We start from the raw sequence: 6,285 nt of genomic DNA, 5'->3' as shown, positions 1-6,285 counted from the left end.
GCCCTGAATGTGGTATACTCCAAAGACTGTAACTCTTGTTCTGTGCAAGAGTATGTTTGTCTGTGTTGTGTGTGAGAGGTATATGTGTATGTCTGTGTTGTGTGTGAGAGATATGTGTGTATGTGTGTGTTGTGTGTGAGAGGTATATGTGTATGTCTGTGTTGTGTGTGAGAGGTATATGTGTATGTGTGTGTTGTGTGTGAGAGGTATATGTGTATGTGTGTGTTGTGTGTGAGAGATATGTGTGTATGTGTGTGTTGTGTGTGAGAGGTATATGTGTATGTGTGTGTTGTGTGTGAGAGATATGTGTGTATGTGTGTGTTGTGTGTGAGAGGTATATGTGTATGTCTGTGTTGTGTGTGAGAGATATGTGTGTATGTGTGTGTTGTGTGTGAGAGATATGTGTGTATGTGTGTGTTGTGTGTGAGAGGTATATGTGTATGTCTGTGTTGTGTGTGAGAGGTATATGTGTATGTCTGTGTTGTGTGTGAGAGATATGTGTGTATGTCTGTGTTGTGTGTGAGAGATATGTGTGTATGTGTGTGTTGTGTGTGAGAGATATGTGTGTATGTGTGTGTTGTGTGTGAGAGGTATATGTGTATGTGTGTGTTGTGTGTGAGAGGTATATGTGTATGTCTGTGTTGTGTGTGAGAGATATGTGTGTATGTGTGTGTTGTGTGTGAGAGATATGTGTGTATGTGTGTGTTGTGTGTGAGAGGTATATGTGTATGTCTGTGTTGTGTGTGAGAGATATGTGTGTATGTGTGTGTTGTGTGTGAGAGATATGTGTGTATGTGTGTGTTGTGTGTGAGAGGTATATGTGTATGTCTGTGTTGTGTGTGAGAGGTATATGTGTATGTCTGTGTTGTGTGTGAGAGATATGTGTGTATGTCTGTGTTGTGTGTGAGAGATATGTGTGTATGTGTGTGTTGTGTGTTTTATTTGTGTTGTGTGTGAGAGATATATGTGTATGTGTGTGTTGTGTGTTTTATTTGTGTTGTGTGTGAGAGATATGTGTGTATGTGTGTGTTGTGTGTTTTATTTGTGTTGTGTGTGAGAGGTATATGTGTATGTCTGTGTTGTGTGTGAGAGGTATGTGTGTATGTCTGTGTTGTGTGTGAGAGGTATATGTGTATGTCTGTGTTGTGTGTGAGAGATATGTGTGTATGTCTGTGTTGTGTGTGAGAGATATGTGTGTATGTGTGTGTTGTGTGTTTTATTTGTGTTGTGTGTGAGAGGTGTACATGTGTATGTTTGCGTTGTGTCTGAGAGGTATATATGTGTTGTGTTTACGTAAGTGTAATAGTTGTGTGTATACGTGCCCGCATGGTGTGTGCATTCGTTGTGTGGGGAGTGGAGTGTGGACTGTGGGGTGTTGGGTGTGGGGTGTAGGAAGCGAGCTGTGTTCAGGGAAGCGAATCCCCATGATGCAAACGTATGATAGCGAATTTAAGTTGTCAAAGTGACGAACACAGTATGGCGTGAATTGTTCTTGTTCAACATGAGTAATAAAAGCGTGGATGGTACACCCAAAGCATGAGAGATTTGGCTGGTAATGTTCAGCGACGAGTTGGCCGTCTATCAAAATGTGTTGTATTCGTTTAAATTGTGTCGCTCATGAAGCGACCGTAAAATATTTTGTTTCTCGTGTGATCGTCATCTCAGAAAGACTGGCCCCTGTCCGTACGCGTGTCAGTAACTGGGCCCATTTACACATTGAGAATACACAAGCTTACTTTACGTCCCGAGACAAACATATCTCCGTACCTAGCAGTGAATCTGCCACAGACACTAATACTTGTCATTCATTAAAATACCTCAAGTGAACTACACAAGACCAGGCAAAGAGAGCAGTTTCATGCATCAAAGACTCTTCAACATCATGAAAATATGAAAAGCGACAAACTCTCAGTAAAATACAGCACTGGACACTTTAAATAGTTGCCCCTGAATAATGAGTTTTACAATAAATTAATTTACATAGCGCTCATAAAGTGTTGCTATGTTTGACAACTAAATTCTCGGTTGAACGTATGTTGAGCTTGGAATGCAGAAGCGTGAACTAGTAATAGATCTGTGCTACAAATGATATGATATGATATGATATGATATGATATGATATGATATGATATGGCATGACTTCAGACGAGAGAGCGTGTTCACAACTTACCAGCTCCAAAGCAGCACATACACTCTTCCTTGTCGCGAGTTCTTAAGGTGACATAGAACTTTATCTATCTTTTTTCAGGGTTTTATTTTTATTCTCCTCGAAATTAGCCCCGATAGAAGAGGTCGTTAAAACCTAGATACAGACTGACAAAAAAAATTCGACGGTAGACGGTAGATAATACCTACATCAGACAATAAGAGTGCATCTACCTGGAAACTGCCAAATTCAAAACGTTGTTGCCAATAAAGTTGTATGTTTCTATGGTTTATACCCAACTTCTCGAATACCAGTCAAACAATATGTTTTTTCCTGATTATATTTATTATACACCAGACACGAAACATTACTTCTTTCGCTAAAGTATATGTAGGTTTATCCAAATGAAGGTGTTCTTGGTGGTGATGATTTGGTAAACAGGTTTGCGTCAGACGATCTGAGCCTGGCGCTTAGTCGCTGAATATATGTAATTCTGAAAGAATCAAACAATTTCTTTTAAACTGAAAATGAGCCCCGGTGAGAAGGAAGATTCAAACACGTAGAAAATCTAGACTTGCTTCATTTTGTGGAAAAGATAATGCGATTCGGAGCCTGTGAGACAGACTAGAACCATCTCAGTTATACTAAATCTGTAATAAAAGATTCGCTGACGAAACGACAACAATTAATCGTCCTAAATCACACACAACCTCTCCAACCCCTCACGAGCGTAGAGATACAGCCTACTTGTGCATGCGAAACGTATCAGTGTCATTCCGCGCTAATTAGTTCTGGGCACTTATTAATGGCATGCACGTGCGTGTACGCGCCAGGGGGTCAAACTGTTGCGGTAGGGTGGCAGTGCCGGGGAGATGGGACCGATAGCGCTCACTTCAACACGTGGAAAGGCATCACGAATGATGCTTAACAATTTGAGCCAAACCTCATTAATCCGAACACTGGTATAACAACATAGCGTGCCTGGATTATTGAATCAAGGAGACAAAGTTTGGTTATATTTTATACATGTATGTGTCATCGAGAGTGAGCGAGTGAGTATGATTTTATCTCGCACTTAGCAATATTCCAGCAACATCACGGAGACACCAGAATTGGGCTTCACACATTGTGCGGAATATAACCCGGGTCTTCAACGACACGAGACAACCCTTTAACCTATAGGCAGGCTACCTCCCCGCCCGCCATCGTCAGTAATCACCCGTAAGGCAGGCGTCCAGATTAAAGAGGGCAGCTCCAACGGGCTTGGTTGTGTGTAGCTTCATATTCCAGGAATCCACGCGTTAAAGTGCTGCTTTGTTCTGTTTAACCCGCATATATAGTAGTTATATGACTGCGTTCTGTAGAAAATGTCTGGACAAAACAATCCAGTGATTGACAGCTTAAACATTCATTTGGGGTACGAATGGCAGACATGAACAGTCAGTAAACCTGATCTAGACAAACCCGCTGCTTCTGAATATATATCCATATAATTTGGTTTGAAACAAACAAGTTAAAAGGGGCCCAGTTAAATGGAAATGTAGACTTGCCTCTTTTAAGACTTAACCGTTGCACAGGGGGCTTGTACGGGAAAACGGTGCACAGACCAAATCGCCACAGGACCGAAGCCCCAAAGACTAAGCCTGCCCACTAGTCTCTGAAATGATCACATTTTACATGTTTAAGAAAAACACCCAAATCTTCGACAAAACGGTTTTTGATTGCATATTCTGTATGAGTGAGTGAGTGAGTTTGGTTACCCTACCGCCCCTATGTACATGCTTTGAAAACGAAACCTACTGGTTTATGTAGTTTATGTCTATTGGACAGTAATTAAGAAAAGGGTTACGAGTAAATTTAAGTTGAATAGCAGGACAAGACATGACAAGATTTAATTAGGAAAAAACCCAAAATAGTACATGTTATTCACAATATATTGATCTTCAGCACATAGTACGATTATACACTCAATATAAATTTGTTATTAATATGCAAAGATTATGACACTGTGGCGTAAAAATGTTGACAATTCCAATTTGCCACAGCTCGATGGTCGCGATACATTTGACTGACTTGTTTTGTTCGTAAAATCACAGAACCATATGATTTGAGTTTGATGTTGGCATTTTTAAGGGGCGAAACTAGATGTCTTTCATTTACGTTACCATATTGAAGACACAAATGGACTTCTTAAATTGCTGCACTTTGTTATTTCGAGAATAATGAAACCCAAGAGATTTGAAAATGTGGTCAATCTCGATCATTAAAGGCAATTAACTCGTCACACGTGACCAGCAATATCTTTCATCGCCATGCTCGCGTGACGTTACAGCCGGGTCTTAAATGAGCCGTCACGTGATTGATAGCGCGCCCTTGTTTATCCAAGTGGGTGTCAACCCAATTAAAACGGCTGATTTTGTGTAGTAAAGCCTACTCCAGTATGCGCGCGCATAACGTTACGTGAAGGCAGTGTTCTCTGTTTGTTGGTGTCGCTGAGTTTAATTACATCTAGTCAATGTTACGCATTTTGCCGTCACAGAATGAACTAGTCGATAAACATACAGGGTTAAAATTACCACTTGACATCCCTTTATATCTAGGGAATTAGAGCTGTCTGCTGTTCCGTTAGCGAGTGTTTTGATCTTTTCCAGAGCTTGTTAAGTTATGTATTTAAAGGGGATCTACTCTCGTTAATTGGCAGTGGTTGCGATTTTGATCCTCGTCATTCAAAGCATGTTCATTTTACCGACAAACATTTTATTACGACGATCAATCTTTCAAATAAAGAATGCTATCGAGCGATCCGTAAAGCACGGAAGACTTACAGTATCACGTGACCCGACACGCCACAGTGGCATACCTTTCTACCACATGACACCAGTGTTTTAACCACCAACAAGAAAAACAGATAATGTATGCCTCATTTTTCAAGTAATGAGCTCGTCGCATGAGTGAGTGAGTGAGTTTAGTTTTACACCGCACTCAACAATATTCCAGCTATATGGCGGCAGTCTGTAAACAATCGAGTCTGGGCCAGACAATCCAGTGACCAACAACATGAGCATCGATCTGTGCAATTGGGAACCGATGACATGTGTCAACCAAGTCAGTGAGCCTGACCACCCGATCCCGTTAGTCGCCTCTTACGACAAGCATAGTTTTATGGCAAGCATGGGTTGCTGAAGGCCTATTCTACCCCGGGACCTTCACGGGTCTCCCGGCAAGCATGGGTTGCTGAAGGCCTATTCTACCCCGGGACCTTCACGGGTCTCCCGGCAAGCATGGGTTGCTGAAGGCCTATTCTACCCCGGGACCTTCACGGGTTGCTCGTCGCATGAACCCCCGAAAGTCACCTCCAAAGACTGCCTTATATGGAGACTTATAGACACAGTGCGCCTGTTTACAATGTCTGGATCTCAACTAGGAATGGCAATCAAAATATAGTAGACTAACGCTTAGTGAACATATCTGAACATAAAATTCTCCAGGGAGACCAGAGATTCAGACCTGGGGTAACCTAGACTTGCTTCAGTTATAGCTTTCGCACCACCGGCAGGGCTAGGCCGCGTGGAAAATAATATGGTTCAGGGACTGTGAGACAGATCAGAAGCATAATTTCTCTTTCAGGTTGTCAGTAAATAGTGTTTTGGACCCCAGGCAACTTTTATATTCCAAATGAACCCCGTCGGGTCGCACACGAAATGAGTTTTATGCATTGTATCCAGGTGAGGAATCGAAGCCGTCACGTGATAAGCAAACCCTCACGCTACAATACCGTCTCAACTCTTTTAGACTATTTCATCTTTGACAGAACTCTACGCAGTTTCGAAAATTATTTTTTGGATTCGGAAGATCCTCTTGATCTATTGATGATCAACGTTCACATGAGTTACGTCATAACGTTGTAAGCATCGACACCATCGTCACATTTGTTGAAATACGAAAGTGGCGGCCATTAACGCTGTTCAGCTTCACATCATCAATGTTTCATATGAAGGAAGTAAGGTGATTCGTGCAGCTACTTCGAGAGCAGCTTTCAGGACAGTAACCTTTATTTGACGATGTAGGATAATTGGCGGTTTGAAATATGTAGTTTCAGTTCTCATTGACGCTGCTTCAACTTAAGAACATGCATATAA

The sequence above is a fragment of the Haliotis asinina genome, chromosome 16 (genome assembly GCF_037392515.1).
Source record: "Haliotis asinina isolate JCU_RB_2024 chromosome 16, JCU_Hal_asi_v2, whole genome shotgun sequence".
NCBI lineage: Eukaryota > Metazoa > Mollusca > Gastropoda > Lepetellida > Haliotidae > Haliotis > Haliotis asinina.
Note: the sequence above shows the minus strand (reverse complement) of the source record.